We start from the raw sequence: 12,356 nt of genomic DNA on the forward strand, positions 1-12,356 counted from the left end.
CTTTGTCGGGAGTGACAGTGGACCAGGGTCACGCTGATCTGGTTTAGCCTAAGATGCCACCAAACTCTGACCCTGGTAACTGAATACACAGTAAAAGGTGAACCAGGGACTAGGAAGGGCTTCCAGTGACACTCGGGCCACCTCCAGGAAGCCCCCGAGTTGGTGCTGTCTGCCTGCATCCTCTCCTCACACCGGCTGCTGGTCCCTTCCGTGTGCTGACACACACTGGCCGTGTCCCAGGCTGTGTCCACCCACCTGGCTGGGCCCAGGAGGCAGCAAGGAGTCAGCTCGGCCCCCGAGGGGTAGGAGGGGCCGAGGACTGGACCACCAAATCCTTTGAGGCCTGAGCCCAGAGGGTGGGCAGAACCCGGGGAAAGGGTGCGTCTCAGCTCTGCAGCTCAGTGTGGGGCCCCACCAGCAATACTTGCCCAGACCCTTGCCAGCGGGGGCAGTACTTCTGCCATGGAGGCTGGGGCTGAGGTCAGTGAGCTCTTAGCCGGGGTGGGGGGCCATGCAGCTGGGGCAGGAACCATCAGGGCTGCTCTTCCACGGACGAGCTGTTTGACCCCGGGCAACTTACCACTGAGTCTCCGTGTTCCTTGCAAAACAGGGGACATGATCTTGGGCTTCCAGGGCTGGTGTAAAGCACAGTTGACGTTCATCCTTCTGTTACTTCAACACCTAGTTAGCATCAGCTGCGGCCCGAGGAGAAGGAGCAGAGCCAACAGCCGGCCTGGGCCCCGGGGGTCTGATGGGTTGGGCAGACTCGGAGCTAGGGCAACGCTCGACGTGAACAGGACTGGAAAGGGTCTAGCCAGTGCCCCTCCACATGGCGCCTGGCCCCTCAGAAGGGCTCCAGAGAGCCCTGCCTTAACTTACAGAAGCCCATTCATCCCCTTGCCAAGCATCTTCCTTCTCCGCCACCGGCGCACACGGCACCCTCACTAAGAAGACCCAGGGGCTGCCCAGGACCCCTTCTCCACTCCCTGCTCAGCTCAGTTCTCAAGGAGGCCCAGCACGGAGGCCAAGTGGCCAAAGCGGGCTTGAGCTGGGCACTGAACGGGGGCAGGATGGTTCCCGTCCTTGCTCGAGCGGTCTTGCTGTGTCTGGGCCGTGCGGGCACTCTCCCCAGTCTCCTGACCTGGGAGGTCAAGTCCCAGTGGCCGTACTTAGCCTGTGGCTCCACCTGGCAGTTCACGGCCTGTTCTGTTTCCCCCATTGTGGGGAAAGGGCTGCCAAGCCCACAGGACCAGAACCTGCCCCCTTCCGGATCCAGCAGGATCCCTACTTTCTCCCTGCCCCCTTCTAGAGGGGGCTGGCTGAACGTAGAAGCCTTCACCCCACTTCATATCCTGGGGGCTAACCCAGCTCTCCCGGTGCAACGGGAAAAACGTGCTCCTCTGGATGGCCCTCAGAGCGCAGGCTGGTGGGCAGAATTCTTACCTGTTCTGTCCCTGAGGTGCCATTCTTGGTGCCCCTCAGTGCCAAGCCCACGACTGCGGCCGGAGCTGGGCTCCTTGCGCCACCTGTACCAGCTGGCATCCTCAGGAAGGGCTTGGCTCAGGTGGCCGAAAGAGCTGACGGAGCAGAGCGAGAGGCTGGCTCTGGGCTGCCAAGCCTCTGGGTTTCAAGGTCAAGGGCCCAGAGAGGACTGTTTCCCAGAGGAGGGGGGGTGTGGCAGCAGGAGGAACATTCAAATTCCCTTTCTCTCCTTGGTCACTGGGGCAGGTCTCCCCCCCCTCCATCACTCATCATTTATGCGCTCCTGGGTGTGTTCCCTAACCCCGCCAAGCCCGCCTCCTCGGCTCCGGCTCCGGCTCCGGGATAGAGAAAAAAGCTCCCACCTCAGATTTCCCAAGTTTTGCCAGCGGGAGCCCCTGGAAGCTGGCTTTGGTGTCCTTTTGATGTGTCTGTCCATCCTTCTTTAAGCCCGTCCTTACTTTCTGGTAAAGCAAGTGCACCAGGCCCGGCTGTACTTGCTCTGCCCTCATTCTGGGATCGGCCATTTCCCCAAAGCACCCGGTTCCTTTTAGCGAAGGCAGCATTAAAACCCAAGATCTGGATGTTGTGCGTGCTCACTGCTACGGGGGTGTCCCCGCTCTCGAGTCCTCGCAGTGGCGGAGCTAGGAAACAAACATATGACATTTCCATCTGGATTCATTTCTCTATACTTGGGTGTATTGAAAACGGTTACACCGAGAGCTCCAATTCCTGTCCAACACCGCGGGGCTCATTCTACGTTTCTTCTTTTCACATTTAACTCCCTTCTCTGATAATAAGGAGCTTGCCTCCCTTTCTCCTCAAGATACTGACTTCTTGGATCAATTTCCAGGATGTATATCGTCTCCTGTCACTGCTGTCACCCTCTTCTCCCCACTTCACCCATTTTGCAGCGCTCCTGGCTGGGCCATGGATGCCACCCGTGCCCCTGGCGCGGATGCCTTCCTCACTCCACCCCCATGATACCCCCTCACTGCGCTCAGACTCCCTCTGCCCCCATGATGCCTGCGCCGGCTGCTCAGGTCTTGCCCCCACTCTGATGGGCAGGGACACCCTCCTCACTGGGCTCCGGCCGCAGCACCCACTGCTCCTCTGACGACCCCCTCTAGGCCGCCCCGACCCCACCTCCCCACCCAAGCACACACAGGGCTCTGGCTTTGCTCCATCTACAGGCTTTCAGTCTCAGAAGACATCCTCTTAATAGTTATATATTTTAGAGTCCAGTTGTTTTCTGTACAAAGGAGTACATGTTCCTTGTAAAATTCTAACAGCAAAATCTTGAAGAATCAAGACTGCTAAAGCCAGACAGATCTCTGAACTTTTGAGTGAGCAAAGGTGGGGGGATATTAGTATATACAAATAATCTTATCTTGTCTAAAATAATGGAAGAAAAAATTGAGTGGAGACATGGAAGAAGTCTGGACTAAAAAAAAGAAAAAAAAGTCAAGACTTTTCTTGCCTCTCCTGTACTTGATTATATTTCAGGGTAACCAAATAGCTGATAATGAAAAGCTTTTCATTTTAGAAAAATTCCAGGGGTGCCTGGGTGGCTCAGTCGTTAAGCATCTGCCTTCGGATCAGGGCGTGATCCCAGTGTTCTGGGATCGAGCCCCACATGAGGCTTCTCCGCTGGGAGCCTGCTTCTTCCTCTCCCACTCCCCCTGCTTGTGTTCCCTCTCTCGCTGGCTGTCTCTGTCAAATAAATAAATAAAATCTTTAAAAAAAAAATTCCAGCCAAGAATCCAGAACTAACGATCTAATTAGAAAAATCACCATTTTGCAATGCCTCGTTAATGAAGAATGTAGGTGAACGTGATCAACCAACAGCTGCTAAAACCATCACGTGAAGGTTGGTAGGGAACTTAATCACCGATGCATCTTGCCCACAACTCCTGAACCCACGAGTCAGTTTTCACATCATGAAAAGCAGAACCCGCCTCCTGATGTGACGTCATCTGTGAAGCATTCCTTCCAAAATCAGTGCTTCTAAGTGTGCCTAGCCCTCTACACGAAACACGGGCAGCGGCAGCGCGCACAAGACGTCACCACTAGGATGCCGTCAGCCAGATCAGGCGTGGGTGGTCCGCAGGCAAGTGAACTCATTTCTCCAAAAATAAAAGGCACGAGAAAAGATGAGAAGGGACTGCGGCGGATGAAAGAGACACAGAGACATCCACAGGAATGCACGGCGTCGACCCTGTTTGGACCCTCACGCAAACAGGATTGGAGAAACATATTTAAGATTTTCAGAGCAATCTGAACACAGACTATTGGATGAGAAAATCAAGCAACTATGAATGTTGTTGAATATGGTGCAGGCATGACGGTTACGTTAAGATAAAAAAATCCTTATCTGCTAGAGAGACTTGTAATATACACGTACATATATTATGCATATCATATGTGTATTAAAGTGTATATAACCAGGAGGATGGGATGAGATCTGGAATTTGCTTTAAGTTCCCCCAACATTGAAAAATAAAGACAGAAAAGGGGTGCCTGGGTGGCTCGGTCGGTTAAGTGTCTACCTTCGGCTCAGGTCATGATCTCTGGGTTCTGGGCTTGAGTCCCAGGTCAAGCTCCCTGCCTTGCAGGGAGCCTACTTCTCCCCCTCCCTCTGCCTGCTGCTCCCCCTGCTTGTGCTCGCTCTCTCTCTGTCAAATAAATAAATAAAATCTTTAAAAAAAAAAGAGAGAGAAAGAAAAGGAAAATATGGGGAGTGGGGATCTATGAGGCAGGGCTCCCAAGATGATGGTTATTGAAGCTGGGTGATGGGTTCTAGGGAGTTCCCCTATTCCATTCCATCTACTTTTGAGGATGTTTGAAAATTCCTATTACAAAAGTTTGTTTAAAAAGAAAGAGTAAAAATATGTTGGCTTAGCAACAGAAAAATGTACGTATGTTCAGCCAAAACCATGAACAAGAATGTTCAGAACAGCACTATTTATAACCATCCCAAACTGGAAACGGCCCAAGTGTCCGTCAGCCCTAGAATGGGTAAGTAAATGGTGGATATTCATGTGATGGAATGAAAACCATGGAGGACGCTCATAGACCCAGCACAGAAGAAGCCAGATATAAAATTGTACGCATTGCTTCCATTACTACAAAAACAGGAAAGGAATTTATGCTATTAGAAGTCAGCATGTTGTTTCTGGGCGCAGAGACTGAAAAGGAGCAGGGAGGGGCAACTAGGGGAGCCGGGCTGGGCATGAGTTCTTTCTTCATCTGGCTGCTGGATACAGGCCTGTTCGCTCACGTCGTGGGAATATATTGAGCTGTGTACTTACTATTTGTGTACTGTATTGGATGAATGTTCTTCAATAAGAAACTTGAAGTGCAGGTGCCTGGGTGGCACAGTTGGCTGAGCGACTGATTCTCGGTTTCCACTTGGGCTGTGATCTCAGGGTCGTGAGATCGAGCCCCACATTGGGCTCCGCACTCAGTGCAGAGTCTGCTTGAGACTCTCTCTCTCCCTCTCCCTCTGCCCAAATTAACAAATAAATCTTAAAAGAAAGAAAGAAAGAAAGGAAGGAAGAAAAACTTAAAGTGTTCGCTTCAGCAGCACATATACTAAAACTGGGAGGATGCAGAGAAGATGAGCCGGGCTCCTATGCAAGGACGACACAGCAAACTGGTGAAGTGTTCCATATTTTTGTAAACAAAAATGATTAAATAAAACATTTACAGTAAAAAAAAAAAACCCAAACCTTAAAGATATATAGGCTTGAGAAAGAGGCCGGGCTCTGGTACATTATCACAGATCCAGAAGAAATCAAGGTAATCACGGGAGAGAAGGTTTTGAGAAAAAGTAGGACAACCGGCTGGAAAATTCAGAGGAAATTAATAACTTCCTAGGATAATGTAAAATACCAAGATTGACCCTGAAATTCGAGTTCATGAATAGATTCATGACCAAATAAGAGATTGGAAAGATGATTAAAGTTGGTGAAGACAGAAAAAATATAAGGCCCCTCGTTATGAAAGAGCAAAAAAAAAAAAAATCAAAGAAATTTTGGCCCCTTTTATAAGATTGTAAATTGCTTCACTAACTAAATTTGTTAAAGCTAAAAAAATTCTGGGGCACCTGGATGGCTCAGTCGTTAAACGTCTGCCTTTGGCTCAGGGCATGATCCCAGGGTCCTGGGATCGAGCCCCGCATCAGGCTCCTCCGCTGGGAGCCTGCTTCTTCCTCTCCCACTCCCCCTGCTTGTGTTCCCTCTCTCGCTGGCTGTCTCTCTCTCTCTGTCAAATAAATAAATAAAATCTTTTTTTTTTTAATTCCTATTGCTCATTGTATTATCTTATAAGCTGGTTCTTAGATCCCGGGAAGTTTATCTTTTTCTCTTATGAATAAATAAAAAGTTCATGCTAAGATATGTCACGCATTGTTTTCAATAATTACATAAGTAACCAAAATGTCCAAATGTTTCAATTTGGTGAGAACTGAGGGAAGTCCATAAACTTCCATTCACTTGAGGTATAAGGAACTAGTAAGAACTCACTTACCTTGCTCTCTCATTTCCCAGGCCTGTAACCTGCTGTCTTCCTCCTGCAGTTGCTTCAAACAAAGAGCCACTATTAGTTTTCCAAATCTAAACAACGTAGGGGCGCTTGGGTGGCTCAGTCAGTTAAGCATCTGCCTTCTGCTCTGATCATGATCCCAAGGTCCTGGGACTGAGCCCCACGTCAGGCTCCCTGCTCAGTGGGGAGTCTGCTTCTCCCTCTCTCTCTGTTCCTCTCACTCACTCATGCTCTCTCTCTCGCAAATAAATAAAATCTTTAAAAAAAATTAAACACAATGTAAATCTTTGTTGTGGTTATTCTTTGAACTATCAAAAAAGGCACCAGACCCGGATGGTTCCATCTCAAATGCTATTTACACTATTCCAGATCCGAGAGAAAGATGGTAAGTACTCTAACATGCTTTATGTTGTTCATAAAATGGTAATGGCCAAATCCGATAAAGATACTGCAAAAATGAATCTTGCTTATAAATAATATAGATGCAAGCCCTCTAAATAAAATACCAAATCAGGGGCACCTGGATGGCTCAGTCGTTAAGCGGCTGCCTTCAGCTAAGAGGGTGATCCTGAAGTCCTGGGATCGAGCCCCACATCAGGCTCCTCCGCTGGGAGCCTGCTTCTTCCTCTCCCACTCCCCCTGCCTGTGCTCCCTCTCCCGCTGGCTGTCTCTCTCTCTCTGTCAAATAAATAAATAAAATCTTAAAAAAAAAACACAAACAAATCAGGGCACCTGGGTGGCTCAGTCAGTTAAGCGTCTGACTCTTGATCCCAGCTCAGGTCTTGATCTCAGTTCAAGCCCCACATTGGGCTCCATGCTGGGTGTGGAGACGACTTAAAAAACAAACAAATTAAATCAAATCCAGCAGAGTACAAAAGAATAATGCAGCATGAGGTTTATTCTAGAAGTGTAAGGGTGATGCACCATGGAGAATCTACTGACATAATTCATCACTCACACACAATTAAATAAGAAAACCATATGGGGCGCCTGGGTGGCACAGCGGTTAAGCATCTGCCTTTGGCTCAGGGTGTGATCCCGGTGTTCTGGGATCGAGTCCCACATCAGGCTCCTCCGCTATGAGCCTGCTTCTTCCTCTCCCACTTCCCCTGCTTGTGTTCCCTCTCTCGCTGGCTGTCTCTATCTCTGTCAAATAAATAAATAAAAATCTTAAAAAAAAAAAAGAAAACCATGTAATTACATCCGTTATATCTGATAAAAATACATCACCTCTTTCAGATAAAAGCCCTAAGAAAACTAGAGGCAATGACGCTGAACGCAAGTGCTGACATTTACTGACCTTCCAGAGGAGAGAGAGGTGGGGTGTGGATGCTGAGGTCCTGGGCCAGCCCAGCAAGATGCCTCCAGAAGCAGCCCTTCCCCAGCTGAGGCCACCAGAAGCTTCAAACTGGTGTTTCTCCTGGCTGTGGAGCCTCGGAGACTGGTTCTCTGACCCTCCTGAGATTCCGTGAGTGTATTAGTGAGGCTTCCTCAGAGAAACAGAACCAACGGGGTAGACACACAGGTATGAGGAGTTTTGTTACAGGAATTGGCTCACATGATTATGGAGGCTGAAAAGGCCCCCAGTGTGCTATCTGCAAGCTAGAGGCCCAGGAAAGCCCGCGGTGTAATCAGTCCACGTCTGAAGCCAAAGAACCAGGGGGACCTGGTGGTAAGCCCCCGTCCAGGTCCAAAGGCCTGAGGAGAGCCGACATCCCAGGCAGGAGAAGATGGGTGTCCCAGCTCAGAGAGCAAATTCACCCTTCCTCCCCCTTCTTTTCTCTTCAGGCCCTCAATAGATTGGGTGATGCCCACAAGCATTGGGGAGAGGGACCTCCTTTTTTTTATTTAAAAAAATTTTTAATTAAATTTTTAAATTTTTAAATTTCATAGGTAGAATTTAGTGATTCATCAGTTGCATATAACACCCAGTGCTCATGACATCACGTGCCCTCCTTAATGTCCATCACCCAGTTACTCCATCCCCCCACCCCCACCCCTCCAGCAACCTGTTTGTTTCCTAGAGTTCAGCATCTCTTACAGTTCGCCTCCCTCTCAATTTTCATCTTATTTTTCCTTCGCTTCCCTATGTTCATCTATTTTGTTTCTTTTTTTTTTAAGATTTTATTTTTTTTTCGTCAGAGAGAGAGAGAGAGAGAGAGAGGGAAAGCACAACTGGGGGAATGGGAGGCAGAGGGAGAAACAGGCTCCTTGCTCAGCAGGGAGCCTGACGCGGGACTTGATCCCAGGACCCTGGGATCATGATCTGAGCTGAAGGCAGCTGCTTAACCAACTGAGCCACCCAGGTGTCCCATCTATTTTGTTTCTTAAATTCCACATAAGTGACATCATATGGTATTTGTCTTTCTCTGACTGACTTATTTTGTTTAGCATAACACCCTCTAGTTCCATCCACGTTGTTGTAAATGGCAAGATTTCATTCTTTTTACTGGCTGGGTAATATTCCTGTGTGTGTGTGTGTGTGTATGTGTGTGTGTGTGTGTGTGTGTGTGTACACACATACACCATGTCTTCTTTATTCATTCATCTGTCAATGGACATCTGGGCTCTTTCCACAGTTTGGCTACTGTAGACATGGCTGCTATAAACATTGGGGTGCAGGTGCCCCTTCAAATCACTATGCTTGTATCCTTTGGATAAATCCCCAGTAGTGCAATTGCTAGGTCGTAGGGTAGCTCTATTTTTAACTTCTTGAAGAACCTCCGTACAGTTTTCCAGAGGGGCTGCACCAGCTTGCATTCCCACCAACAGTGTAAGAGGGGTCCCCTTTCTCCGAATCCTCGCCAACATCTGTTTTTTCCCTAGTCGTTGATTTTAGCCATTCTGACTGGAGTGAGGTGGTGTCTCATTGCGGTTTTGATTTATATTTCCCAGCTGCTGAGTGATGTTGGACATTTTTTCATGTGTCTGGCGGCCATTTGTATGTCTTCTTTGGAGAAATGTCTGTTCGTGTCTTCTGCCCATTTCTTGACTGGATTTTTTTTTTTTTTTTGGACGTTGAGTTTGATTTTGGATACTAGCCTTTTACCTGATAAGCCATTTGCAAATATCTTCAGGGAGGGGGACCTTCCTTACTCAGTCTGCCCATCTAAATGCTAATCTCTTCCAGAAACAGCCTCACAGACACACCCAGAAATAAAGCCTCTCTGTACCTCCCTTAGCCCAGTCGAGCTGATACGTACAATTAACATCAAAACGTGCCACCTAAATTGGTCTACAAAATTCCTTTTCTGCTTAAAGGAAAACGGAGCCTTTTCTATTCTCCACAACTAATACTTTCTATTTGTCCTGCTTCCTGTTCTTTTCCTCCCTCCTTGCTTTCCTTTCTCAGGATTGAGTTTTTAATGCCTTTTCTTTCTCCTGGCTTGGAAATCATACACTCATTTTCTATGCTTTTGGAGATTAACCTTAACACTTAAACAAGTGTATTGACAAAGTCGAAGCTAACTCGATGGATTTATCTCTCTTCAAACTACGCCTTATTTAGAACACATTATGACTACCCCTCTCTGTTCTCAGCGGTCGTGTTTTCTAGTACTTTGACTTTTTAAGAGACCTCCCCCACAAATTTCACATCGCCACCATTCCTTCTTGCCTCTCAGGTCTCTTCTCTGGAGTCACTTTCATTCTTTCTGAAGTTCATCTTCTGGAAATTCCTTCTGTCTGTTGGTGATAAACTCCTATATTCTTTTGGTCTGCATGTCCTCGTCTTGACATAGGATAGGATGGCCGTCCTCATTCACAGGGCTGCGGTGAGTCCAAGTCGTTCCTCCGTGGCCACTTCTCTGAAGCCCCAACACCTTGGGAAGACAGTCGGCCTTACTCAGGGGCTACACTCAAGCTGGGCTGGTTCCCAGCCCTTCCTGCAACACCTGTCTCCCCTTCCCAGACCTGATGTACTAGATCCTGCCATCTCAACAGATTCTTGTCTGGGGAGCCTGGGTGGCTTTGTTGGTTAAGCGTCTGACTTCGGCTCAGGTCATGATCTCAGGGTCCCGTATGGGGCTCCATGTTCAACGTGTAGTTAGCTTGAGATTCTCTCTCCCTCTCCCTCTGCCCCTCCCACTCATGTGTTCTCTCTCTCTCTCTAAAATAAATAAAATAAATTGTAAACAAGAGAGAGATTCTTGTCAAAATCCCCCAAGCCCTGTACCTTCTAGACTTAACGTGCCCCTGCCCAGCATGGACGCACATTACCTGCCCTTCCCCAGACCCCTGGCCTTTCCCTCCTCTGTGCTTCTGCTCTGGGAGACACTAAGAGAAGTAAAACCGTTCTCTGTGCCAATATATGCTCTGCCTTGGGGTGTGGGGAGGAGATGGCTGGGGGTGGGGTGGGGGTTCCCAAAAAGTGGACTGAGAGCACCAAGAAAGCAGAGGACCCCCCTGCACAGGCCGCCCTCACAGAGCCACGTATGGCCACAGATGGTTTGATAAGGCAGAGCTCGATTACCAAAATGCTACATTATGGGAGAAGAAAGCACCTGGAGGCTTCGGAGACAAGCCAAGGGAGGGAAGGCAAGGGAAGTAAGAGTCTGAAAGCTCCAGCAGTACCTAGAAGGGAAACAGTTGAAAGAGAGGGCTGAGGAGGCCTCTGGGGAGAACACCCTTTTAGAGTTCTGAGGTCTCGCCCCTTCCACCTGCTCCACACGGTCCCATGGCCTCCTGAATTCCCTGCCATTTTCTGAAACAGGGTTTCCGAGGGGGACAGATACTGCTTTGAGTCCCCCAGCACCCTGACTGGACATCTGAAAACTGAAAGACGAGGGCAGCTCCCCACCTCTCTCCAAGCACATCTCCATTTTGTATGTGCTGGAGGGGAAGGAACTGGTAATGCCTTGGTGGGCGATTCCCCATGGGGGGTGGGACTTGGATTGCTGTCGGCGCTGGGGGATCATACAATAGGAATGGATGGTTTGGGTGCTGCAGAGCCAGGGTAGGCGCTGACTTGCCCGTTGGACATGCGAATTGTGACCTCTGCTGGTAGCTTCTAGAAACATTGACAGAATACGGTGCCAGCAACCTCCTGTGGGCCCTGGGACCAGGTCACACAGTTGCAACCACAGCGCATCCCCCAGGGGGAAAAGGGAGTGCTGCGCTCATACAAGAGTTAATGAGAACAGAGTGATAGCCGGGACTGTCTCCATGTTGAACAACCGGGACTGGTGAGGAACGAAGGTTTCCGGCGCTTGGCACCTCACTGTGAGCGAGCAAGGGTTACGCACCGGACACATTTTAGCAGCAGCAGACTCGATCATAACAATAACTGAACAAATTGCTGCCGCTCCGCACTCAGGGGACAGCCTGGGACATCGCTAGTGCTTCACTCGTCTGCGCACTATGCCTTCCGTAGGGACGGCGGGGTCTCTCACAGTGTGTCCTCCATGCATCAAACCGAAGCACCTGTGAGCCGTGGCTGCTGTCCCGACTTGCCATGACAATGAAGAGACGGACCCTGGTTCCTACTCAGCGAATGTCCACCTCGCCTTGCACACGCCTCAGATATGGGGAAGGGGAGATGGTTGGGCTTTGAATGAAGGCAAAATCCAGGGTCCTGCAAGCCAGGTCACTTCCCTGGGGGACATCTGGGCAACTACTAAGGATAAATTGCTGGCCTGATGCCTCCAGCTACAAAGTAAGAAGCCCTATAGCAGGCTAGCTTCTTTGTATATTGAAGGCAGCAGACTCCACATTCGAGAGTTTTACTAAAGCCTTTTAGTGAAGGGGCTGGCAGACAAGAGACCGCGTCTGAAGGGCCTTTGCAACAAGGAGATTTGGAAGATTGGGAAGCTGTGAACCAAGCGCGGCCACTGAGCCCTGTCTCCTTCACACCCCGCGGAATTAGTCTCAGCTTTGGAAATCATATCCACCAGTACTCAGGGCTTTGCATTCATGGTCCTCTTCCTGTTGGCAAGATGCGCACTCTGTGAACCCCACACATACCCCTCGGCTCACAACAGATCCGTGCATGCTGGCCAGATTTCAGTGGCCACCGCCTACAACTCTCTGCCTGAGGACTTTCCCTGGCCACTGAAGCCTGGTCTACCCACACGCGGGCAGGCTAGAAGCTAACGCCCCCAGGAGCAGGCCTCCTCCAACAATGACTGGAGTGTGTTGATGGGAAAATACCCTTGCTGTCTTGCCCCTCGGGGCTATTGCTGAAGTGTTAGCCATTGGCTTCCCGGAGTCCTCTATAAAGGAAATTTCCAGTATGGTCAGCTGCACTTGCAGCCTGCTAGAGAAGTCAAAGTAACAAACACAATAGATGGGATATCCAACAGAAGGGATACGGCTTAGGCATGAAACAGGGAAAT

General features: G+C 49.3%; 1 non-coding gene across 1 annotated transcript; it reads left to right on the forward strand.

Annotated features, from left to right (window-relative positions):
• The first annotated feature begins 5,049 nt into the window (after positions 1-5,049).
• On the forward strand, positions 5,050-5,157 carry LOC123778533 (U6 spliceosomal RNA). Its single transcript, XR_006775937.1, has one exon. It is a non-coding gene; the product is annotated as a U6 spliceosomal RNA (small nuclear RNA).
• Positions 5,158-12,356: the final 7,199 nt, after the last annotated feature.

This window comes from Ursus americanus, chromosome 24, assembly GCF_024610735.1.
Source record: "Ursus americanus isolate L20-20 chromosome 24, mUrsAme1.1.p, whole genome shotgun sequence".
In the NCBI taxonomy this organism is placed as follows: domain Eukaryota; kingdom Metazoa; phylum Chordata; class Mammalia; order Carnivora; family Ursidae; genus Ursus; species Ursus americanus.